The sequence below is a fragment of the Lepisma saccharinum genome, chromosome 13 (assembly GCF_977018435.1).
Source record: "Lepisma saccharinum chromosome 13, izLepSacc3.1, whole genome shotgun sequence".
Lineage (NCBI taxonomy): Eukaryota > Metazoa > Arthropoda > Insecta > Zygentoma > Lepismatidae > Lepisma > Lepisma saccharinum.
Window position 1 is genome coordinate 12,443,761 of NC_139241.1, and position 26,405 is coordinate 12,470,165.

A 26,405-nucleotide genomic window follows, 5' to 3' on the forward strand; every position below is an offset into this window, starting at 1 on the left:
GTCGAATTCATCACTGAGTTTCATATATATAGTCAGGATACATATCAAAGTATCTACTGCGAGAGTTAGAAATACAATTACACATTACTGCGAGAATAAACATCATACTACTGGAATATCATATCAAAGAAATGTACAACTTAATTTAAAACCCTTTAGCTAGTGTCATCTATTCTCATATCGATAAATAAATTGATTGTGCTTCACAAAATGTGACCGACATCAATTTCGTAGTTTTCACGTAAGCGTGAAAATGAAATTCCACAAAATAGAAATGTAATGTGTGTGTTAAAATTTACTGTGGAATCCAGGACGTATTCGGCGGGGGTCCAGGTACGAAATTTGCGAATCAAAATATACTTGTCCAAAGCATTTGTTGTGTAATCATGTTTTATTTATTTCTGCCGAAGATTCCATTGCGATCATATCATACGGCTTTGAAGGAATTTATGCACGCTACTAATTATGATAATATTCTTAAAATATTAATCAAAAACTTTCCGGCATGGGTTTACAATACCGGACCACTCTCAAATTTCTATAAAATTTCGCCTACTTACTAATTTCGGTGTCCTGATGACGTATATGTAGTTCATATTTGGCGGTCACTTGTTACAATTGTACATTTACGTGTAAAACTTGTAAAATAACCTTGCGATTTACCACGGTCATTGTCCATACACAGCAATTCGGAACCATCTTTCTTTCGCAATTTATTAATGGTCTTGCTTTACGCACAACAATCTTGCTACCTTGAATATTGATGTTACACGAGGAATACCTACGAGGTTAGGTTAGGTTCCATTATCATAAATACAAAGAAAAATTAATATTTTGGCTTGTCTTGCCTAACATGAAAAAGCTTTCTCCCGTGACGTCAGAACACTATGTTGCTAAAGTGTTGTGCGATAAGTAACACCCATTCGGGGAAAATGGCGTGTTCCGTGGAGCTACTTTTCTTATGGTAGGGTTACGTTACGTTAAGAAATCTTAGTTTCTTCGTTTTTGTTTTTTTCTTACTCGACCGCCAATTATTACATGCAGATTCGTGATTAGGAGTTCACAATTAGTGAGCAGGCGAAATTTCATAGAAATTAGAGAGTGGTCCGGTATTGTAAACTCGTTCCAACTTTTCTTCTCGTCAACTGGATTTCGCATCGTTTTTTGATATTTAATAATTATTCAATTCTTTATCGATTTCACACTACTTTCCTTGCCAGGAGAGTTGTCGTCCGGGTCAATCGGAAACAAAAGAACATCAAGAAAGTGCTCGAAACCGTATCAAACATACCAGTGCAGAATTCAAGTAAATATGGTCCTTTCTCCTCCGAAAATAGTAATTGTAGCACAAATGGAGCAAAAATTAGCACATGTGAGGAAGACAAGAGAAACAGCTTTCTGCTCTGTAATGGCGAATTGAAATGTCGCCGCCTCCGGCAAGGCCTAGTAGCTAGGATACCTGGCTCTCACCCAGGAGGCCCGGGTTCGATTCTCGGTGCAGGAATAAGACTAGCTTCTGCACTTAATAGATGTATGTAAGTTTTAATTTTGTAAATTAAGAAAATTTAGAACACCGTCTTTCGTTTTCAAGATAACATTTTTTACAATTATGAAAGAAGATATCATTGTTTTGAGTTATGTCCTAGAATCTGACTACTTGAAGTTTTAACCTGATTCTTGCATTTTACACTTCATTTATCCATCTCGTGCAATTTTTATTTTTGCTCTTGTGTTGGAATACGAATTAACGGAACTTTATTTCTAATATCGGGTTTCACAATATAGTCTCTTTTTCCCTTCTTTATTTCGATGTTTGAAATTGTTGATAAAAAATTCGGGGGATGGAGGGGAGGCGACTGACCGGTTTGACCATCTAGCGAAGCTCATGGACCTGCCCGATTCCCAGTTTGTGCTATCTCCTCAGTTTTAGCAAAAATAAAATAAAAAATTATGTCAAAATTGCAAAAATATATTAAAAGCAGATCACAAAAGGAATTTAGTTTCCTGAAAACTTAATCCTCCGGCACGTCACTGATGAATAGACACAGATATGAAATTTTCGATGTCTTAAAAGTCATTTACAGTCTACACTTCAAAATGAAGAAAACACATCATCTGGTAAGTATTTTGTATGTTTCGATGTAACATAAACCTGAATTTCAAAAATGTATAATTCAAATATCTCTTCAGGTGACTTATTACTAACACGTATATTTTTTCACCTTTACACACAGTCGCGTATCTAAAAATATAGGGTGTCCGGAATGGGATTGACAGTTTTTAAAAGTGCGTTTGTTTAATACGGTAACGAGAAGCTAGAAACAAAAACATACATTTTGAAGGCAAACTTAAAGAGTTTTATTGTAAGCAATTACAGTTCATTATAGCTCAGTATAGCTTCCCATGAGCTCCGTTTGTTGCATGGACAATGTTTACCCTGTATTCGATCACCCTCCACGTGTCTTGTAGCATCTGAGGGGTTACAGAGGCAGGAGCTTTCCGAATACTGTCCTACAGTTCTTGTAGTTCATTTATCTTATGGCCAGAATACACCTATGTAACCCCAAAGTAAGAAGTCTAGAGGGGTAACGTAAACCTTTTGCAGAATGTCAATGGAGACACAATGTCTTTTCAGCTTGACATGTGTCTTAATTTCGTGCAAAAACTGCACCTAGGAAGCAAACAAACGGAACTTTTTGTGCACGACCTCGTGAACAGTGGACCTTGGAATTCCAAGCTGCCTGGTCCACTGTATTGATTTCCATAAGCTACGCCTGCTTTTTCCGACACCGAAGCAATTTTTGTTTGAGCGACAGAACACGTGGAGGGAGATTGAATCCTGGCTAGACATTCTCAATGCAACAAATAGAACCCATGGAGAGCTATAATGAGCTGTATGTGCTTCCAATAAAACTCTTTGAGTTTGCCTTCAAAATGTATGTTTTTGTTTCTAGCTACACCTTACCGTATTAAAATAACACACACACTTTTAAAAACTGTCAATCTCATTCCGGACACCCTCTTTGGGGAAGTGGGGTTCCGAAGGAAGTTTTTCAATTAATATTTCAATACCTGGGTGTGGAAAAAAATGTGGAACGCTTCACGATTTTGCGTGTCATCCTTGCGCAGGGGCCATGCTAATCTTCTCTGTATCGTTCCAATTTTAGTATATGTACCGCCGAAGCGAGTACGTCGAACTCATCACTGAGTTTCATATATATAGTCAGGATACATATCAAAGTATCTACTGCGAGAGTTAGAAATACAATTACACATTACTGCGAGAATAAACATCATACTACTGGAATATCATATCAAAGAAATGTACAACTTAATTTAAAACCCTTTAGCTAGTGTCATCTATTCTCATATCGATAAATAAATTGATTGTGCTTCACAAAATGTGACCGACATCAATTTCGTAGTTTTCACGTAAGCGTGAAAATGAAATTCCACAAAATAGAAATGTAATGCGTGTGTTAAAATTTACTGTGGAATCCAGGACGTATTCGGCGGGGGTTCAGGTACTAAATTTGCGAATCAAAATATACTTGTCCAAAGCATTTGTTGTGTAATCATGTTTTATTTATTTCTGCCGAAGATTCCATTGCGATCATATCATACGGCTTTGAAGGAATTTATGCACGCTACTAATTATGATAATATTCTTAAAATATTAATCAAAAACTTTCCGGCATGGGTTTACAATACCGGACCACTCTCAAATTTCTATAAAATTTCGCCTACTTACTAATTTCGGTGTCCTGATGACGTATATGTAGTTCATATTTGGCGGTCACTTGTTACAATTGTACATTTACGTGTAAAACTTGTAAAATAACCTTGCGATTTACCACGGTCATTGTCCATACACAGCAATTCGGAACCATCTTTCTTTCGCAATTTATTAATGGTCTTCCTTTACGCACAACAATCTTGCTACCTTGAATATTGAAGTTAGACGAGGAATTCCTACGAGGTTAGGTTAGGCCTTTTAGGTTAGGTTCCATTATCATAAATACAAAGAAAAATTAATATTTTGGCTTGTCTTGCCTAACATGAAAAAGCTTTCTCCCGTGACGTCAGAACACTATGTTGCTAAAGTGTTGTGCGATAAGTAACACCCATTCGGGGAAAATGGCGTGTTCCGTGGAGCTACTGTTCTTATGGTAGGGTTACGTTACGTTAAGAAATCTTAGTTTCTTCGTTTTTGTTTTTTTCTTACTCGACCGCCAATTATTACATGCAGATACGTGATTAGGAGTTCACAATTAGTGAGCAGGCGAAATTTCATAGAAATTAGAGAGTGGTCTGGTATTGTAAACTCGTTCCAACTTTTCTTCTCGTCAACTGGATTCCGCATAGTTTTTTGATATTTAATAATTATTCAATTCTTTATCGATTTCACATTACTTTCCTTGCCAGGAAAGTTGTCGTCCGGGTCAATCGGAAACAAAAGAACATCAAGAAAGTGCTCGAAACCGTATCAAACATAACAGTGCAGAATTCAAGTAAATATGGTCCTTTCTCCTCCGAAAATAGAAATTGTAGCACAAATGGAGCAAAAATTAGCACATGTGAGGAAGACAAGAGAAACAGCTTTCTGCTCTGTAAGGGCGAATTGAAATGTCGCCGCCTCCGGCAAGGCCTAGTAGCTAGGATACCTGGCTCTCACCCAGGAGGCCCGGGTTCGATTCTCGGTGCAGGAATAAAACTAGCTTCTGCACGTAATAGATGTATGTAAGTTTTAATTTTGTAAATTAGGAAAATTTAGAACACCGTCTTTCGTTTTCAAGATAACATTTTTTACAATTATGAAAGAAGATATCATTGTTTTGAGTTATGTCCTAGAATCTGACTACTTGAAGTTTTAACCTGATTCTTGCATTTTACACTTCATTTATCCATCTCGTGCAATTTTTATTTTTGCTCTTGTGTTGGAATACGAATTAACGAAACTTTGTTTCTAATATCGGCTTTCACAATATAGTCTCTTTTCCCTTCTTTATTTCGATGTTTGAAATTGTTGATAAAAAATTAGGGGGATGGAGGGGAGGCGACTGACCGGTTTGACCATCTAGCGAAGCTCATGGACCTGCCCGATTCCCAGTTTGTGCTATCTCCTCAGTTTTAGCAAAAATAAAATAAAAAATTATGTCAAAATTGCAAAAATATATTAAAAGCAGATCACAAAAGGAATTTAGTTTCCTGAAAACTTAATCCTCCGGCACGTCACTGATGAATAGACACAGATATGAAATTTTCGATGTCTTAAAATTCATCTACAGTCTACACTTTAAAATGAAGAAAACACATCACCTGATAAGTATTTTGTATGTTTCGATGTAACATATACCTGAATTTCAAAAATGTATAATTCAAATATCTCTTCAGGTGACTTATTACTAACACGTATTTTTTTTCAACTTTACACACAGTCGCGTATCTAAAAATATAGGGTGTCCGGAATGGGATTGACAGTTTTTAAAAGTGCGTTTGTTTAATACGGTAACGAGTAGCTAGAAACAAAAACATACATTTTGAAGGCAAACTTAAAGAGTTTTATTGTAAGCAATTACAGTTCATTATAACTCAGTATAGCTCCCCATGAGCTCCGTTTGTAGCATGGACAATGTTTACCCTGTATTCGATCACCCTCCACGTGTCTTGTAGCATCTGAGGGGTTACAGAGGCAGGAGGTTTCCGAATACTGTCCAACAGTTCTTGTAGTTCATTTATCTTTTGGCCAGAATACACCTATGTAACCCCAAAGTAAGAAGTCTAGAGGGGTAACGTAAATCTTTTGCAGAATGTCAATGGAGAATCAATGTCTTTTCAGCTTGACATGTGGCTTAATTTCGTGCAAAAACTGCACCTAGGAAGCAAGCAAACGGAAATTTTTGTGCACGACCTCGTGAACAGTGGACCTTGGAATTCCAAGCTGCCTGGTCCAGCGGAATTGATTTCCATAAGCTACGCCTGCTTTTTCCTGCACCGAAGCAATTTTTGTTTGAGCGACAGAACACGTGGGGGGAGATTGAATACTGGCTAGACATTCTCAATGCAACAAACAGAGCCCATGGAGAGCTATAATGAGCTGTATGTGCTTCCAATAAAACTCTTTGAGTTTGCCTTCAAAATGTATGTTTTTGTTTCTAGCTACACCTTACCGTATTAAAATAACACACACACTTTTAAAAACTGTCAATCTCATTCCGGACACCCTCTTTGGGGAAGTGGGGTTCCGAAGGTAGTTTTTCAATTAATATTTCAATACCTGGGTGTGGAAAAAATGTGGAACGCTTCACGATTTTGCGTGTCATTCTTGCGCAGGGGCCATGCTAATCTTCTCTGTATCGTTCCAATTTTAGTATATGTACCGCCGAAGCGAGTACGTCGAACTCATCACGGAGTCTCATATATATAGTCAGGATACATATCAAAGTATCTACTGCGAGAGTTAGAAATACAATTACACATTACTGCGAGAATAAACATCATACTACTGGAATATCATATCAAAGAAATGTACAACTTAATTTAAAACCCTTTAGCTAGTGTCATCTATTCTCATATCGATAAATAAATTGATTGTGCTTCACAAAATGTGACCGACATCAATTTCGTAGTTTTCACGTAAGCGTGAAAATGAAATTCCACAAAATAGAAATGTAATGTGTGTGTTAAAATTTACTGTGGAATCCAGGACGTATTCGGCGGGGGTCCAGGTACTAAATTTGCGAATCAAAATATACTTGTCCAAAGCATTTGTTGTGTAATCATGTTTTATTTATTTCTGCCGAAGATTCCATTGCGATCATATCATACGGCTTTGAAGGAATTTATGCACGCTACTAATTATGATAATATTCTTAAAATATTAATCAAAAACTTTCCGGCATGGGTTTACAATACCGGACCACTCTCAAATTTCTATAAAATTTCGCCTACTTACTAATTTCGGTGTCCTGATGACGTATATGTAGTTCATATTTGGCGGTCACTTGTTACAATTGTACATTTACGTGTAAAACTTGTAAAATAACCTTGCGATTTACCACGGTCATTGTCCATACACAGCAATTCGGAACCATCTTTCTTTCGCAATTTATTAATGGTCTTCCTTTACGCACAAAAATCTTGCTACCTTGAATATTGAAGATAGACGAGGAATTCCTACGAGGTTAGGTTAGGCCTTTTAGGTTAGGTTCCATTATCATAAATACAAAGAAAAATTAATATTTTGGCTTGTCTTGCCTAACATGAAAAAGCTTTCTCCCGTGACGTCAGAACACTATGTTGCTAAAGTGTTGTGCGATAAGTAACACCCATTCGGGGAAAATGGCGTGTTCCGTGGAGCTACTGTTCTTATGGTAGGGTTACGTTACGTTAAGAAATCTTAGTTTCTTCGTTTTTGTTTTTTTCTTACTCGACCGCCAATTATTACATGCAGATACGTGATTAGGAGTTCACAATTAGTGAGCAGGCGAAATTTCATAGAAATTAGAGAGTGGTCTGGTATTGTAAACTCGTTCCAACTTTTCTTCTCGTCAACTGGATTCCGCATAGTTTTTTGATATTTAATAATTATTCAATTCTTTATCGATTTCACATTACTTTCCTTGCCAGGAAAGTTGTCGTCCGGGTCAATCGGAAACAAAAGAACATCAAGAAAGTGCTCGAAACCGTATCAAACATAACAGTGCAGAATTCAAGTAAATATGGTCCTTTCTCCTCCGAAAATAGAAACTGTAGCACAAATGGAGCAAAAATTAGCACATGTGAGGAAGACAAGAGAAACAGCTTTCTGCTCTGTAAGGGCGAATTGAAATGTCGCCGCCTCCGGCAAGGCCTAGTAGCTAGGATACCTGGCTCTCACCCAGGAGGCCCGGGTTCGATTCTCGGTGCAGGAATAAGACTAGCTTCTGCACGTAATAGATGTATGTAAGTTTTAATTTTGTAAATTAGGAAAATTTAGAACACCGTCTTTCGTTTTCAAGATAACATTTTTTACAATTATGAAAGAAGATATCATTGTTTTGAGTTATGTCCTAGAATCTGACTACTTGAAGTTTTAACCTGATTCTTGCATTTTACACTTCATTTATCCATCTCGTGCAATTTTTATTTTTGCTCTTGTGTTGGAATACGAATTAACGGAACTTTGTTTCTAATATCGGGTTTCACAATATAGTCTCTTTTTCCCTTCTTTATTTCGATGTTTGAAATTGTTGATAAAAAATTAGGGGGATGGAGGGGAGGCGACTGACCGGTTTGACCATCTAGCGAAGCTCATGGACCTGCCGGATTCCCAGTTTGTGCTATCTCCTCAGTTTTAGCAAAAATAAAATAAAAAATTATGTCAAAATTGCAAAAATATATTAAAAGCAGATCACAAAAGGAATTTAGTTTCCTGAAAACTTAATCCTCCGGCACGTCACTGATGAATAGACACAGATATGAAATTTTCGATGTCTTAAAAGTCATTTACAGTCTACACTTCAAAATGAAGAAAACACATCATCTGGTAAGTATTTTGTATGTTTCGATGTAACATAAACCTGAATTTCAAAAATGTATAATTCAAATATCTCTTCAGGTGACTTATTACTAACACGTATATTTTTTCACCTTTACACACAGTCGCGTATCTAAAAATATAGGGTGTCCGGAATGGGATTGACAGTTTTTAAAAGTGCGTTTGTTTAATACGGTAACGAGAAGCTAGAAACAAAAACATACATTTTGAAGGCAAACTTAAAGAGTTTTATTGTAAGCAATTACAGTTCATTATAGCTCAGTATAGCTCCCCATGAGCTCCGTTTGTAGCATGGACAATGTTTACCCTGTATTCGATCACCCTCCACGTGTCTTGTAGCATCTGAGGGGTTACAGAGGCAGGAGGTTTCCGAATACTGTCCAACAGTTCTTGTAGTTCATTTATCTTTTGGCCAGAATACACCTATGTAACCCCAAAGTAAGAAGTCTAGAGGGGTAACGTAAATCTTTTGCAGAATGTCAATGGAGAATCAATGTCTTTTCAGCTTGACATGTGGCTTAATTTCGTGCAAAAACTGCACCTAGGAAGCAAGCAAACGGAAATTTTTGTGCACGACGTCGTGAACAGTGGACCTTGGAATTCCAAGCTGCCTGGTCCAGCGGAATTGATTTCCATAAGCTACGCCTGCTTTTTCCTGCACCGAAGCAATTTTTGTTTGAGCGACAGAACACGTGGGGGGAGATTGAATACTGGCTAGACATTCTCAATGCAACAAACAGAGCCCATGGAGAGCTATAATGAGCTGTATGTGCTTCCAATAAAACTCTTTGAGTTTGCCTTCAAAATGTATGTTTTTGTTTCTAGCTACACCTTACCGTATTAAAATAACACACACACTTTTAAAAACTGTCAATCTCATTCCGGACACCCTCTTTGGGGAAGTGGGGTTCCGAAGGAAGTTTTTCAATTAATATTTCAATACCTGGGTGTGGAAAAAATGTGGAACGCTTCACGATTTTGCGTGTCATCCTTGCGCAGGGGCCATGCTAATCTTCTCTGTATCGTTCCAATTTTAGTATATGTACCGCCGAAGCGAGTACGTCGAACTCATCACGGAGTTTCATATATATAGTCAGGATACATATCAAAGTATCTACTGCGAGAGTTAGAAATACAATTACACATTACTGCGAGAATAAACATCATACTACTGGAATATCATATCAAAGAAATGTACAACTTAATTTAAAACCCTTTAGCTAGTGTCATCTATTCTCATATCGATAAATAAATTGATTGTGCTTCACAAAATGTGACCGACATCAATTTCGTAGTTTTCACGTAAGCGTGAAAATGAAATTCTACAAAATAGAAATGTAATGTGTGTGTTAAAATTTACTGTGGAATCCAGGACGTATTCGGCGGGGGTCCAGGTACTAAATTTGCGAAACAAAATACACTTGTCCAAAGCATTTGTTGTGTAATCATGTTTTATTTATTTCTGCCGAAGATTCCATTGCGATCATATCATACGGCTTTGAAGGAACTTATGCACGCTACTAATTATGATAATATTCTTAAAATATTAATCAAAAACTTTCCGGCATGGGTTTACAATACCGGACCACTCTCAAATTTCTATAAAATTTCGCCTACTTACTAATTTCGGTGTCCTGATGACGTATATGTAGTTCATATTTGGCGGTCACTTGTTACAATTGTACATTTACGTGTAAAACTTGTAAAATAACCTTGCGATTTACCACGGTCATTGTCCATACACAGCAATTCGGAACCATCTTTCTTTCGCAATTTATTAATGGTCTTTCTTTACGCACAACAATCTTGATACCTTGAATATTGATGTTAGACGAGGAATTCCTACGAGGTTAGGTTAGGCCTTTTAGGTTATGTTCCATTATCATAAATACAAAGAAAAATTAATATTTTGGCTTGTCTTGCCTAACATGAAAAAGCTTTCTCCCGTGACGTCAGAACACTATGTTGCTAAAGTGTTGTGCGATAAGTAACACCCATTCGGGGAAAATGGCGTGTTCCGTGGAGCTACTGTTCTTATGGTAGGGTTACGTTACGTTAAGAAATCTTAGTTTCTTCGGTTTTGTTTTTTTCTTACTCGACCGCCAATTATTACATGCAGATTCGTGATTAGGAGTTCACAATTAGTGAGCAGGCGAAATTTCATAGAAATTAGAGAGTGGTCCGGTATTTTAAACTCGTTCCAACTTTTCTTCTCGTCAACTGGATTCCGCATCGTTTTTTGATATTTAATAATTATTCAATTCTTTATCGATTTCACATTACTTTCCTTGCCAGGAAAGTTGTCGTCCGGGTCAATCGGAAACAAAAGAACATCAAGAAAGTGCTCGAAACCGTATCAAACATACCAGTGCAGAATTCAAGTAAATATGGTCCTTTCTCCTCCGAAAATAGAAATTGTAGCACAAATGGAGCAAAAATTAGCACATGTGAGGAAGACAAGAGAAACAGCTTTCTGCTCTGTAAGGGCGAATTGAAATGTCGCCGCCTCCGGCAAGGCCTAGTAGCTAGGATACCTGGCTCTCACCCAGGAGGCCCGGGTTCGATTCTCGGTGCAGGAATAAGACTAGCTTCTGCACGTAATAGATGTATGTAAGTTTGAATTTTGTAAATTAAGAAAATTTAGAACACCGTCTTTAGTTTTCAAGATAACATTTTTTACATATTACGAAAGAAGATATCATTGTTTTGAGTTATGTCCTAGAATCTGACTACTTGAAGTTTTAACCTGATTCTTGCATTTTACACTTCATTTATCCATCTCGTGCAATTTTTATTTTTGCTCTTGTGTTGGAATACGAATTAACGAAACTTTGTTTCTAATATCGGCTTTCACAATATAGTCTCTTTTCCCTTCTTTATTTCGATGTTTGAAATTGTTGATAAAAAATTAGGGGGATGGAGGGGAGGCGACTGACCGGTTTGACCATCTAGCGAAGCTCATGGACCTGCCCGATTCCCACTTTGTGCTATCTCCTCAGTTTTAGCAAAAATAAAATAAAAAATTATGTCAAAATTGCAAAAATATATTAAAAGCAGATCACAAAAGGAATTTAGTTTCCTGAAAACTTAATCCTCCGGCACGTCACTGATGAATAGACACAGATATGAAATTTTCGATGTCTTAAAAGTCATCTACAGTCTACACTTTAAAATGAAGAAAACACATCATCTGATATTTATTTTGTATTTTTCGATGTAACATACACCTGAATTTCAAAAATGTATAATTCAAATATCTCTTCAGGTGACTTATTACTAACACGTATATTTTTTCACCTTTACACACAGTCGCGTATCTAAAAATATAGGGTGTCCGGAATGGGATTGAAAGTTTTTAAAAGTGCGTTTGTTTAATACGGTAACGAGTAGCTAGAAACAAAAACATACATTTTGAAGGCAAACTTAAAGAGTTTTATTGTAAGCAATTACAGTTCATTATAGCTCAGTATAGCTCCCCATGAGTTATAACACCATTAAGCCTTGTTTCCATTATTATGAAAAAATATAAATATGCTGACCAAGGCAGTAATATATTTTTTTATTAAAAACATAAACTAAACGTAACGTTTCAACCTTCTAGCAAGATCTTCATCAGACTCTGTATCAAGTACAAAAGTTGTTTTTTGTACTTGATACAGAGTCTGATGAAGACCTTGCTAGAAGGTTGAAACGTTACGTTTAGTTTATGTTTTTAATAAAAAAAAAAATTACTGCCTTGGTCAGCATATTTATATTTCTCCCCATGAGCTCCGTTTGTTGCATGGACAATGTTTACCTTGTATTCGATCACCCTCCACGTGTCTTGTAGCATCTGAGGGGTTACAGAGGCAGGAGCTTTCCGAATACTGTCCTACAGTTCTTGTAGTTCATTTATCTTATGGCCAGAATACACCTATGTAAACCCAAAGTAAGAAATCTAGAGGGGTAACGTAAATCTTTTGCAGAATGTCAATGGAGAATCAATGTCTCTTCAGCTTGACATGTGGCTTAATTTCGTGCAAAAACTACACCTAGGAAGCAAACAAACGGAAATTTTTGTGCACGTGAACAGTGGACCTTGGAATTCCAAGCTGCCTGGTCCACTGTATTGATTTCCATAAGCTACGCCTGCTTTTTCCGACACCGAAGCAATTTTTGTTTGAGCGACAGAACACGTGGAGGGAGATTGAATACTGGCTAGACATTCTCAATGCAACAAACAGAGCCCATGGAGAGCTATAATGAGCTGTATGTGCTTCCAATAAAACTCTTTGAGTTTGCCTTCAAAATGTATGTTTTTGTTTCTAGCTACACCTTACCGTGTTAAAATAACACACACACTTTTAAAAACTGTCAATCTCATTCCGGACACCCTCTTTGGGGAAGTGGGGTTCCGAAGGAAGTTTTTCAATTAATATTTCAATACCTGGGTGTGGAAAAAATGTGGAACGCTTCACGATTTTGCGTGTCATCCTTGCGCAGGGGCCATGCTAATCTTCTCTGTATCGTTCCAATTTTAGTATATGTACCGCCGAAGCGAGTACGTCGAACTCATCACGGATTTTCATATATATAGTCAGGATACATATCAAAGTATCTACTGCGAGAGTTAGAAATACAATTACACATTACTGCGAGAATAAACATCATACTACTGGAATATCATATCAAAGAAATGTACAACTTAATTTAAAACCCTTTAGCTAGTGTCATCTATTCTCATATCGATAAATAAATTGATTGTGCTTCACAAAATGTGACCGACATCAATTTCGTAGTTTTCACGTAAGCGTGAAAATGAAATTCCACAAAATAGAAATGTAATGTGTGTGTTAAAATTTACTGTGGAATCCAGGACGTATTCGGCGGGGGTCCAGGTACTAAATTTGCGAATCAAAATATACTTGTCCAAAGCATTTGTTGTGTAATCATGTTTTATTTATTTCTGCCGAAGATTCCATTGCGATCACATCATACGGCTTTGAAGGAATTTATGCACGCTACTAATTATGATAATATTCTTAAAATATTAATCAAAAACTTTCCGGCATGGGTTTACAATACCGGACCACTCTCAAATTTCTATAAAATTTCGCCTACTTACTAATTTCGGTGTCCTGATGACGTATATGTAGTTCATATTTGGCGGTCACTTGTTACAATTGTACATTTACGTGTAAAACTTGTAAAATAACCTTGCGATTTACCACGGTCATTGTCCATACACAGCAATTCGGAACCATCTTTCTTTCGCAATTTATTAATGGTCTTCCTTTACGCACAACAATCTTGCTACCTCGAATATTGATGTTAGACGAGGAATTCCTACGAGGTTAGGTTAGGCCTTTTAGGTTAGGTTCCATTATCATAAATACAAAGAAAAATTAATATTTTGGCTTGTCTTGCCTAACATGAAAAAGCTTTCTCCCGTGACGTCAGAACACTATGTTGCTAAAGTGTTGTGCGATAAGTAACACCCATTCGGGGAAAATGGCGTGTTCCGTGGAGCTACTGTTCTTATGGTAGGGTTACGTTACGTTAAGAAATCTTAGTTTCTTCGTTTTTGTTTTTTTCTTACTCGACCGCCAATTATTACAAGCAGATTCGTGATTAGGAGTTCACAATTAGTGAGCAGGCGAAATTTCATAGAAATTAGAGAGTGGTCCGGTATTGTAAACTCGTTCCAACTTTTCTTCTCGTCAACTGGATTTCGCATCGTTTTTTGATATTTAATAATTATTCAATTCTTTATCGATTTCACATTACTTTCCTTGCCAGGAAAGTTGTCGTCCGGGTCAATCGGAAACCAAAGAACATCAAGAAAGTGCTCGAAACCGTATCAAACATACCAGTGCAGAATTCAAGTAAATATGGTCCTTTCTCCTCCGAAAATGGTAATTGTAGCACAAATGGAGCAAAAATTAGCACATGTGAGGAAGACAAGAGAAACAGCTTTCTGCTCTGTAAGGGCGAATTGAAATATCGCCGCCTCCGGCAAGGCCTAGTAGCTAGGATACCTGGCTCTCAACCAGGAGGCCCGGGTTCGATTCTCGGTGCAGGAATAAAACTAGCTTCTGCACGTAATAGATGTATGTAAGTTTGAATTTTGTAAATTAAGAAAATTTAGAACACCGTCTTTCGTTTTCAAGATAACATTTTTACAATTATGAAAGAAGATATCATTGTTTTGAGTTATGTCCTAGAATCTGACTACTTGAAGTTTTAACCTGATTCTTGCATTTTACACTTCATTTATCCATCTCGTGCAATTTTTATTTTTGCTCTTGTGTTGGAATACGAATTAACGGAACTTTATTTCTAATATCGGCTTTCACAATATAGTCTCTTTTCCCTTCTTTATTTCGATGTTTGAAATTGTTGATAAAAATTTAGGGGGATGGAGGGGAGGCGACTGACCGGTTTGACCATCTAGCGAAGCTCATGGACCTGCCCGATTCTCACTTTGTGCTATCTCCTCAGTTTTAGCAAAAATAAAATAAAAAATTATGTCAAAATTGCAAAAATATATTAAAAGCAGATCACAAAAGGAATTTAGTTTCCTGAAAACTTAATCCTCCGGCACCTCACTGATGAATAGACACAGATATGAAATTTTCGATGTCTTAAAAGTCATCTACAGTCTACACTTTAAAATGAAGAAAACACATCATCTGATAAGTATTTTGTATGTTTCGATGTAACATACACCTGAATTTCAAAAATGTATAATTCAAATATCTCTTCAGGTGACTTATTACTAACACGTATATTTTTTCACCTTTACACACAGTCGCGTATCTAAAAAATATAGGATGTCCGGAATGGGATTGACAGTTTTTAAAAGTGCGTTTGTTTAATACGGTAACGAGTAGCTAGAAACAAAAACATACATTTTGAAGGCAAACTTAAAGAGTTTTATTGTAAGCAATTACAGTTCATTATAGCTCAGTATAGATCCCCATGAGCTCCGTTTGTTGCATGGACAATGTTTACCCTGTATTCGATCACCCTCCACGTGTCTTGTAGCATCTGAGGGGTTACAGAGGCAGGAATTTTCCGAATACTGTCCAACAGTTCTTGTAGTTAATTTATCTTTTGGCCAGAATACACCTATGTAACCCCAAAGTAAGAAGTCTAGAGGGGTAACGTAAATCTTTTGCAGAATGTCAATGGAGAATCAATGTCTTTTCAGCTTGACATGTGGCTTAATTTCGTGCAAAAACTGCACCTAGGAAGCAAACAAACGGAACTTTATGTGCACGACCTCGTGAACAGTGGACCTTGGAATTCCAAGCTGCCTGGTCCAACGGAATTGATTTCCATAAGCTACGCCTGCTTTTTCCTGCACCGAAGCAATTTTTGTTTGAGCGACAGAACACGTGGGGGGAGATTGAATACTGGCTAGACATTCTCAATGCAACAAACAGAGCCCATGGAGAGCTATAATGAGCTGTATGTGCTTCCAATAAAACTCTTTGAGTTTGCCTTCAAAATGTATGTTTTTGTTTCTAGCTACACCTTACCGTATTAAAATAACACACACACTTTTAAAAACTGTCAATCTCATTCCGGACACCCTCTTTGGGGAAGTGGGGTTCCGAAGGAAGTTTTTCAATTAATATTTCAATACCTGGGTGTGGAAAAAATGTGGAACGCTTCACGATTTTGCGTGTCATCCTTGCGCAGGGGCCATGCTAATCTTCTCTGTATCGTTCCAATTTTAGTATATGTACCGCCGAAGCGAGTACGTCGAACTCATCACGGAGTTTCATATATATAGTCAGGATACATATCAAAGTATCTACTGCGAGAGTTAGAAATACAATTACACATTACTGCGAGAATAAACATCATACTACTGGAATATCATATCAAAGAAATGTACAACTTAATTTAAAACCCTTTAGCTAGTGTCATCTATTCTCATATCGATAAATAAATTGATTGTGCTTCACAAAATGTGACCGACATCAATTTCGTAGTTTTCACGTAAGCGTGAAAATGAAATTCCACAAAATAGAAATGTAATGTGTGTGTTAAAATTTACTGTGGAATCCAGGACGTATTCGGCGGGGGTCCAGGTACTAAATTTGCGAATCAAAATATACTTGTCCAAAGCATTTGTTGTGTAATCATGTTTTATTTATTTCTGCCGAAGATTCCATTGCGATCATATCATACGGCTTTGAAGGAATTTATGCACGCTACTAATTATGATAATATTCTTAAAATATTAATCAAAAACTTTCCGGCATGGGTTTACAATACCGGACCACTCTCAAATTTCTATAAAATTTCGCCTACTTACTAATTTCGGTGTCCTGATGACGTATATGTAGTTCATATTTGGCGGTCACTTGTTACAATTGTACATTTACGTGTAAAACTTGTAAAATAACCTTGCGATTTACCACGGTCATTGTCCATACACAGCAATTCGGAACCATCTTTCTTTCGCAATTTATTAATGGTCTTCCTTTACGCACAACAATCTTGCTACCTTGAATATTGATGTTAGACGAGGAATTCCTACGAGGTTAGGTTGGGCCTTTTAGGTTAGGTTCCATTATCATAAATACAAAGAAAAATTAATATTTTGGCTTGTCTTGCCTAACATGAAAAAGCTTTCTCCCGTGACGTCAGAACACTATGTTGCTAAAGTGTTGTGCGATAAGTAACACCCATTCGGGGAAAATGGCGTGTTCCGTGGAGCTACTTTTCTTATGGTAGGGTTACGTTACGTTAAGTAATCTTAGTTTCTTCGTTTTTGTTTTTTTCTTACTCGACCGCCAATTATTACATGCAGATTCGTGATTAGGAGTTCACAATTAGTGAGCAGGCGAAATTTCATAGAAATTAGAGAGTGGTCCGGTATTGTAAACTCGTCCAACTTTTCTTCTCGTCAACTGGATTTCGCATCGTTTTTTGATATTTAATAATTATTCAATTCTTTATCGATTTCACATTACTTTCCTTGCCAGGAAAGTTGTCGTCCGGGTCAATCGGAATCAAAATAACATCATGAAAGTGCTCGAAACCGTATCAAACATACCAGTGCAGAATTCAAGTAAATATGGTCCTTTCTCCTCCGAAAATAGTAATTGTAGCACAAATGGAGCAAAAATTAGCACATGTGAGGAAGACAAGAGAAACAGCTTTCTGCTCTGTAAGGGCGAATTGAAATATCGCCGCCTCCGGCAAGGCCTAGTAGCTAGGATACCTGGCTCTCACCCAGGAGGCCCGGGTTCGATTCTCGGTGCAGGAATAAAACTAGCTTCTGCACGTAATAGATGTATGTAAGTTTGAATTTTGTAAATTAAGAAAATTTAGAACACCGTCTTTCGTTTTCAAGATAACATTTTTACGATTATGAAAGAAGATATCATTGTTTTGAGTTATGTCCTAGAATCTGACTACTTGAAGTTTTAACCTGATTCTTGCATTTTACACTTCATTTATCCATCTCGTGCAATTTTTATTTTTGCTCTTGTGTTGGAATACGAATTAACGGAACTTTATTTCTAATATCGGCTTTCACAATATAGTCTCTTTTCCCTTCTTTATTTCGATGTTTGAAATTATTGATAAAAATTTAGGGGGATGGAGGGGAGGCGACTGACCGGTTTGACCATCTAGCGAAGCTCATGGACCTGCCCGATTCCCACTTTGTGCTATCTGCTCAGTTTTAGCAAAAATAAAATAAAAAATTATGTCAAAATTGCAAAAATATATTAAAAGCAGATCACAAAAGGAATTCAGTTTCCTGAAAACTTAATCCTCCGGCACGTCACTGATGAATAGACACAGATATGAAATTTTCGATGTCTTAAAAGTCATCTACAGTCTACACTTTAAAATGAAGAAAACACATCATCTGATAAGTATTTTGTATGTTTCGATGTAACATACACCTGAATTTCAAAAATGTATAATTCAAATATCTCTTCAGGTGACTTATTACTAACACGTATATTTTTTCACCTTTACACACAGTCGCGTATCTAAAAATATAGGATGTCCGGAATGGGATTGACAGTTTTTAAAAGTGCGTTTGTTTAATACGGTAACGAGTAGCTAGAAACAAAAACATACATTTTGAAGGCAAACTTAAAGAGTTTTATTGTAAGCAATTACAGTTCATTATAGCTCAGTATAGATCCCCATGAGCTCCGTTTGTTGCATGGACAATGTTTACCCTGTATTCGATCACCCTCCACGTGTCTTGTAGCATCTGAGGGGTTACAGAGGCAGGAATTTTCCGAATACTGTCCTACAGTTCTTGTAGTTAATTTATCTTTTGGCCAGAATACACCTATGTAACCCCAAAGTAAGAAGTCTAGAGGGGTAACGTAAATCTTTTGCAGAATGTCAATGGAGAATCAATGTCTTTTCAGCTTGACATGTGGCTTAATTTCGTGCAAAAACTGCACCTAGGAAGCAAACAAACGGAACTTTATGTGCACGACCTCGTGAACAGTGGACCTTGGAATTCCAAGCTGCCTGGTCCAACGGAATTGATTTCCATAAGCTACGCCTGCTTTTTCCTGCACCGAAGCAATTTTTGTTTGAGCGACAGAACACGTGGGGGGAGATTGAATACTGGCTAGACATTCTCAATGCAACAAACAGAGCCCATGGAGAGCTATAATGAGCTGTATGTGCTTCCAATAAAACTCTTTGAGTTTGCCTTCAAAATGTATGTTTTTGTTTCTAGCTACACCTTACCGTATTAAAATAACACACACACTTTTAAAAACTGTCAATCTCATTCCGGACACCCTCTTTGGGGAAGTGGGGTTCCGAAGGAAGTTTTTCAATTAATATTTCAATACCTGGGTGTGGAAAAAATGTGGAACGCTTCACGATTTTGCGTGTCATCCTTGCGCAGGGGCCATGCTAATCTTCTCTGTATCGTTCCAATTTTAGTATATGTACCGCCGAAGCGAGTACGTCGAACTCATCACGGAGTTTCATATATATAGTCAGGATACATATCAAAGTATCTACTGCGAGAGTTAGAAATACAATTACACATTACTGCGAGAATAAACATCATACTACTGGAATATCATATCAAAGAAATGTACAACTTAATTTAAAACCCTTTAGCTAGTGTCATCTATTCTCATATCGATAAATAAATTGATTGTGCTTCACAAAATGTGACCGACATCAATTTCGTAGTTTTCACGTAAGCGTGAAAATGAAATTCCACAAAATAGAAATGTAATGTGTGTGTTAAAATTTACTGTGGAATCCAGGACGTATTCGGCGGGGGTCCAGGTACTAAATTTGCGAATCAAAATATACTTGTCCAAAGCATATGTTGTGTAATCATGTTTTATTTATTTCTGCCGAAGATTCCATTGCGATCATATCATACGGCTTTGAAGGAATTTATGCACGCTACTAATTATGATAATATTCTTAAAATATTAATCAAAAACTTTCCGGCATGGGTTTACAATACCGGACCACTCTCAAATTTCTATAAAATTTCGCCTACTTACTAATTTCGGTGTCCTGATGACGTATATGTAGTTCATATTTGGCGGTCACTTGTTACAATTGTACATTTACGTGTAAAACTTGTAAAATAACCTTGCGATTTACCACGGTCATTGTCCATACACAGCAATTCGGAACCATCTTTCTTTCGCAATTTATTAATGGTCTTCCTTTACGCACAACAATCTTGCTACCTTGAATATTGATGTTAGACGAGGAATTCCTACGAGGTTAGGTTGGGCCTTTTAGGTTAGGTTCCATTATCATAAATACAAAGAAAAATTAATATTTTGGCTTGTCTTGCCTAACATGAAAAAGCTTTCTCCCGTGACGTCAGAACACTATGTTGCTAAAGTGTTGTGCGATAAGTAACACCCATTCGGGGAAAATGGCGTGTTCCGTGGAGCTACTTTTCTTATGGTAGGGTTACGTTACGTTAAGTAATCTTAGTTTCTTCGGTTTTGTTTTTTTCTTACTCGACCGCCAATTATTACATGCAGATTCGTGATTAGGAGTTCACAATTAGTGAGCAGGCGAAATTTCATAGAATTAGAGAGTGGTCCGGTATTGTAAACTCGTTCCAACTTTTCTTCTCGTCAACTGGATTTCGCATCGTTTTTTGATATTTAATAATTATTCAATTCTTTATCGATTTCACATTACTTTCCTTGCCAGGAAAGTTGTCGTCCGGGTCAATCGGAATCAAAATAACATCAAGAAAGTGCTCGAAACCGTATCAAACATACCAGTGCAGAATTCAAGTAAATATGGTCCTTTCTCCTCCGAAAATAGTAATTGTAGCACAAATGGAGCAAAAATTAGCACATGTGAGGAAGACAAGAGAAACAGCTTTCTGCTCTGTAAGGGCGAATTGAAATATCGCCGCCTCCGGCAAGGCCTAGTAGCTAGGATACCTGGCTCTCACCCAGGAGGCCCGGGTTCGATTCTCGGTGCAGGAATAAAACTAGCTTCTGCACGTAATAGATGTATGTAAGTTTGAATTTTGTAAATTAAGAAAATTTAGAACACCGTCTTTCGTTTTCAAGATAACATTTTTACAATTATGAAAGAAGATATCATTGTTTTGAGTTATGTCCTAGAATCTGACTACTTGAAGTTTTAACCTGATTCTTGCATTTTACACTTCATTTATCCATCTCGTGCAATTTTTATTTTTGCTCTTGTGTTGGAATACGAATTAACGGAACTTTATTTCTAATATCGGCTTTCACAATATAGTCTCTTTTCCCTTCTTTATTTCGATGTTTGAAATTATTGATAAAAATTTAGGGGGATGGAGGGGAGGCGACTGACCGGTTTGACCATCTAGCGAAGCTCATGGACCTGCCCGATTCCCACTTTGTGCTATCTGCTCAGTTTTAGCAAAAATAAAATAAAAAATTATGTCAAAATTGCAAAAATATATTAAAAGCAGATCACAAAAGGAATTCAGTTTCCTGAAAACTTAATCCTCCGGCACGTCACTGATGAATAGACACAGATATGAAATTTTCGATGTCTTAAAAGTCATCTACAGTCTACACTTTAAAATGAAGAAAACACATCATCTGATAAGTATTTTGTATGTTTCGATGTAACATACACCTGAATTTCAAAAATGTATAATTCAAATATCTCTTCAGGTGACTTATTACTAACACGTATATTTTTTCACCTTTACACACAGTCGCGTATCTAAAAATATAGGATGTCCGGAATGGGATTGACAGTTTTTAAAAGTGCGTTTGTTTAATACGGTAACGAGTAGCTAGAAACAAAAACATACATTTTGAAGGCAAACTTAAAGAGTTTTATTGTAAGCAATTACAGTTCATTATAGCTCAGTATAGCTCCCCATGAGCTCCGTTTGTTGCATGGACAATGTTTACCCTGTATTCGATCACCCTCCACGTGTCTTGTAGCATCTGAGGGGTTACAGAGGCAGGAATTTTCCGAATACTGTCCAACAGTTCTTGTAGTTAATTTATCTTTTGGCCAGAATACACCTATGTAACCCCAAAGTAAGAAGTCTAGAGGGGTAACGTAAATCTTTTGCAGAATGTCAATGGAGAATCAATGTCTTTTCAGCTTGACATGTGGCTTAATTTCGTGCAAAAACTGCACCTAGGAAGCAAACAAACGGAACTTTATGTGCACGACCTCGTGAACAGTGGACCTTGGAATTCCAAGCTGCCTGGTCCAACGGAATTGATTTCCATAAGCTACGCCTGCTTTTTCCTGCACCGAAGCAATTTTTGTTTGAGCGACAGAACACGTGGGGGGAGATTGAATACTGGCTAGACATTCTCAATGCAACAAACAGAGCCCATGGAGAGCTATAATGAGCTGTATGTGCTTCCAATAAAACTCTTTGAGTTTGCCTTCAAAATGTATGTTTTTGTTTCTAGCTACACCTTACCGTATTAAAATAACACACACACTTTTAAAAACTGTCAATCTCATTCCGGACACCCTCTTTGGGGAAGTGGGGTTCCGAAGGAAGTTTTTCAATTAATATTTCAATACCTGGGTGTGGAAAAAATGTGGAACGCTTCACGATTTTGCGTGTCATCCTTGCGCAGGGGCCATGCTAATCTTCTCTGTATCGTTCCAATTTTAGTATATGTACCGCCGAAGCGAGTACGTCGAACTCATCACGGAGTTTCATATATATAGTCAGGATACATATCAAAGTATCTACTGCGAGAGTTAGAAATACAATTACACATTACTGCGAGAATAAACATCATACTACTGGAATATCATATCAAAGAAATGTACAACTTAATTTAAAACCCTTTAGCTAGTGTCATCTATTCTCATATCGATAAATAAATTGATTGTGCTTCACAAAATGTGACCGACATCAATTTCGTAGTTTTCACGTAAGCGTGAAAATGAAATTCCACAAAATAGAAATGTAATGTGTGTGTTAAAATTTACTGTGGAATCCAGGACGTATTCGGCGGGGGTCCAGGTACTAAATTTGCGAATCAAAATATACTTGTCCAAAGCATATGTTGTGTAATCATGTTTTATTTATTTCTGCCGAAGATTCCATTGCGATCATATCATACGGCTTTGAAGGAATTTATGCACGCTACTAATTATGATAATATTCTTAAAATATTAATCAAAAACTTTCCGGCATGGGTTTACAATACCGGACCACTCTCAAATTTCTATAAAATTTCGCCTACTTACTAATTTCGGTGTCCTGATGACGTATATGTAGTTCATATTTGGCGGTCACTTGTTACAATTGTACATTTACGTGTAAAACTTGTAAAATAACCTTGCGATTTACCACGGTCATTGTCCATACACAGCAATTCGGAACCATCTTTCTTTCGCAATTTATTAATGGTCTTCCTTTACGCACAACAATCTTGCTACCTTGAATATTGATGTTAGACGAGGAATTCCTACGAGGTTAGGTTGGGCCTTTTAGGTTAGGTTCCATTATCATAAATACAAAGAAAAATTAATATTTTGGCTTGTCTTGCCTAACATGAAAAAGCTTTCTCCCGTGACGTCAGAACACTATGTTGCTAAAGTGTTGTGCGATAAGTAACACCCATTCGGGGAAAATGGCGTGTTCCGTGGAGCTACTTTTCTTATGGTAGGGTTACGTTACGTTAAGTAATCTTAGTTTCTTCGTTTTTGTTTTTTTCTTACTCGACCGCCAATTATTACATGCAGATTCGTGATTAGGAGTTCACAATTAGTGAGCAGGCGAAATTTCATAGAAATTAGAGAGTGGTCCGGTATTGTAAACTCGTTCCAACTTTTCTTCTCGTCAACTGGATTTCGCATCGTTTTTTGATATTTAATAATTATTCAATTCTTTATCGATTTCACATTACTTTCCTTGCCAGGAAAGTTGTCGTCCGGGTCAATCGGAATCAAAATAACATCAAGAAAGTGCTCGAAACCGTATCAAACATACCAGTGCAGAATTCAAGTAAATATGGTCCTTTCTCCTCCGAAAATAGTAATTGTAGCACAAATGGAGCAAAAATTAGCACATGTGAGGAAGACAAGAGAAACAGCTTTCTGCTCTGTAAGGGCGAATTGAAATATCGCCGCCTCCGGCAAGGCCTAGTAGCTAGGATACCTGGCTCTCACCCAGGAGGCCCGGGTTCGATTCTCGGTGCAGGAATAAAACTAGCTTCTGCACGTAATAGATGTATGTAAGTTTGAATTTTGTAAATTAAGAAAATTTAGAACACCGTCTTTCGTTTTCAAGATAACATTTTTACAATTATGAAAGAAGATATCATTGTTTTGAGTTATGTCCTAGAATCTGACTACTTGAAGTTTTAACCTGATTCTTGCATTTTACACTTCATTTATCCATCTCGTGCAATTTTTATTTTTGCTCTTGTGTTGGAATACGAATTAACGGAACTTTATTTCTAATATCGGCTTTCACAATATAGTCTCTTTTCCCTTCTTTATTTCGATGTTTGAAATTGTTGATAAAAATTTAGGGGGATGGAGGGGAGGCGACTGACCGGTTTGACCATCTAGCGAAGCTCATGGACCTGCCCGATTCCCACTTTGTGCTATCTCCTCAGTTTTAGCAAAAATAAAATAAAAAATTATGTCAAAATTGCAAAAATATATTAAAAGCAGATCACAAAAGGAATTCAGTTTCCTGAAAACTTAATCCTCCGGCACGTCACTGATGAATAGACACAGATATGAAATTTTCGATGTCTTAAAAGTCATCTACAGTCTACACTTTAAAATGAAGAAAACACATCATCTGATAAGTATTTTGTATGTTTCGATGTAACATACACCTGAATTTCAAAAATGTATAATTCAAATATCTCTTCAGGTGACTTATTACTAACACGTATATTTTTTCACCTTTACACACAGTCGCGTATCTAAAAATATAGGATGTCCGGAATGGGATTGACAGTTTTTAAAAGTGCGTTTGTTTAATACGGTAACGAGTAGCTAGAAACAAAAACATACATTTTGAAGGCAAACTTAAAGAGTTTTATTGTAAGCAATTACAGTTCATTATAGCTCAGTATAGATCCCCATGAGCTCCGTTTGTTGCATGGACAATGTTTACCCTGTATTCCATCACCATCCACGTGTCTTGTAGCATCTGAAGTTTTACAGAGGCAGGAGTTTTCCGAATACTGTCCAACAGTTCTTGTAGTTAATTTATCTTTTGGCCAGAATACACCTATGTAACCCCAAAGTAAGAAGTCTAGAGGGGTAACGTAAATCTTTTGCAGAATGTCAATGGAGACTCAATGTCTTTTCAGCTTGACATGTGGCTTAATTTCGTGCAAAAACTGCACCTAGGAAGCAAACAAACGGAACTTTTTGTGCACGACCTCGTGAACAGTGGACCTTGGAATTCCAAGCTGCCTGGTCCAGCGGAATTGATTTCCATAAGCTACGCCTGCTTTTTCCTGCACCGAAGCAATTTTTGTTTGAGCGACAGAACACGTGGGGGGAGATTGAATACTGGCTAGACATTCTCAATGCAACAAACAGAGCCCATGGAGAGCTATAATGAGCTGTATGTGCTTCCAATAAAACTCTTTGAGTTTGCCTTCAAAATGTATGTTTTTGTTTCTAGCTACACCTTACCGTATTAAAATAACACACACACATTTAAAAACTGTCAATCTCATTCCGGACACCCTCTTTGGGGAAGTGGGGTTCCGAAGGAAGTTTTTCAATTAATATTTCAATACCTGGGTGTGGAAAAAATGTGGAACGCTTCACGATTTTGCGTGTCATCCTTGCGCAGGGGCCATGCTAATCTTCTCTGTATCGTTCCAATTTTAGTACATGTACCGCCGAAGCGAGTACGTCGAACTCATCACGGAGTTTCATATATATAGTCAGGATACATATCAAAGTATCTACTGCGAGAGTTAGAAATACAATTACACATTACTGCGAGAATAAACATCATACTACTGGAATATCATATCAAAGAAATGTACAACTTAATTTAAAACCCTTTAGCTAGTGTCATCTATTCTCATATCGATAAATAAATTGATTGTGCTTCACAAAATGTGACCGACATCAATTTCGTAGTTTTCACGTAAGCGTGAAAATGAAATTCCACAAAATAGAAATGTAATGTGTGTGTTAAAATTTACTGTGGAATCCAGGACGTATTCGGCGGGGGTCCAGGTACTAAATTTGCGAATCAAAATATACTTGTCCAAAGCATTTGTTGTGTAATCATGTTTTATTTATTTCTGCCGAAGATTCCATTGCGATCATATCATACGGCTTTGAAGGAATTTATGCACGCTACTAATTATGATAATATTCTTAAAATATTAATCAAAAACTTTTCTTCTCGTCA

General features: G+C 37.0%; 8 non-coding genes across 8 annotated transcripts; all 8 read right to left on the reverse strand.

Moving 5' to 3' along the window:
• Positions 1 to 3,084: 3,084 nt before the first annotated feature.
• On the reverse strand, positions 3,085 to 3,191 carry LOC145997887 (U6 spliceosomal RNA). Its single transcript, XR_014443273.1, has one exon. It is a non-coding gene; the product is annotated as a U6 spliceosomal RNA (small nuclear RNA).
• Positions 3,192 to 6,288: 3,097 nt separating this feature from the next.
• On the reverse strand, positions 6,289 to 6,395 carry LOC145997899 (U6 spliceosomal RNA). Its single transcript, XR_014443285.1, has one exon. It is a non-coding gene; the product is annotated as a U6 spliceosomal RNA (small nuclear RNA).
• A 3,098-nt stretch (positions 6,396 to 9,493) lies between these two features.
• LOC145997888 (U6 spliceosomal RNA) lies at positions 9,494 to 9,600 on the reverse strand. The gene has a single exon (XR_014443274.1). It is a non-coding gene; the product is annotated as a U6 spliceosomal RNA (small nuclear RNA).
• A 3,376-nt stretch (positions 9,601 to 12,976) lies between these two features.
• LOC145997889 (U6 spliceosomal RNA) lies at positions 12,977 to 13,083 on the reverse strand. Its single transcript, XR_014443275.1, has one exon. It is a non-coding gene; the product is annotated as a U6 spliceosomal RNA (small nuclear RNA).
• Positions 13,084 to 16,180: 3,097 nt separating this feature from the next.
• On the reverse strand, positions 16,181 to 16,287 carry LOC145997890 (U6 spliceosomal RNA). The gene has a single exon (XR_014443276.1). It is a non-coding gene; the product is annotated as a U6 spliceosomal RNA (small nuclear RNA).
• A 3,095-nt stretch (positions 16,288 to 19,382) lies between these two features.
• On the reverse strand, positions 19,383 to 19,489 carry LOC145997892 (U6 spliceosomal RNA). The gene has a single exon (XR_014443278.1). It is a non-coding gene; the product is annotated as a U6 spliceosomal RNA (small nuclear RNA).
• Positions 19,490 to 22,584: 3,095 nt separating this feature from the next.
• On the reverse strand, positions 22,585 to 22,691 carry LOC145997893 (U6 spliceosomal RNA). The gene has a single exon (XR_014443279.1). It is a non-coding gene; the product is annotated as a U6 spliceosomal RNA (small nuclear RNA).
• Positions 22,692 to 25,787: 3,096 nt separating this feature from the next.
• LOC145997895 (U6 spliceosomal RNA) lies at positions 25,788 to 25,894 on the reverse strand. Its single transcript, XR_014443281.1, has one exon. It is a non-coding gene; the product is annotated as a U6 spliceosomal RNA (small nuclear RNA).
• Positions 25,895 to 26,405: the final 511 nt, after the last annotated feature.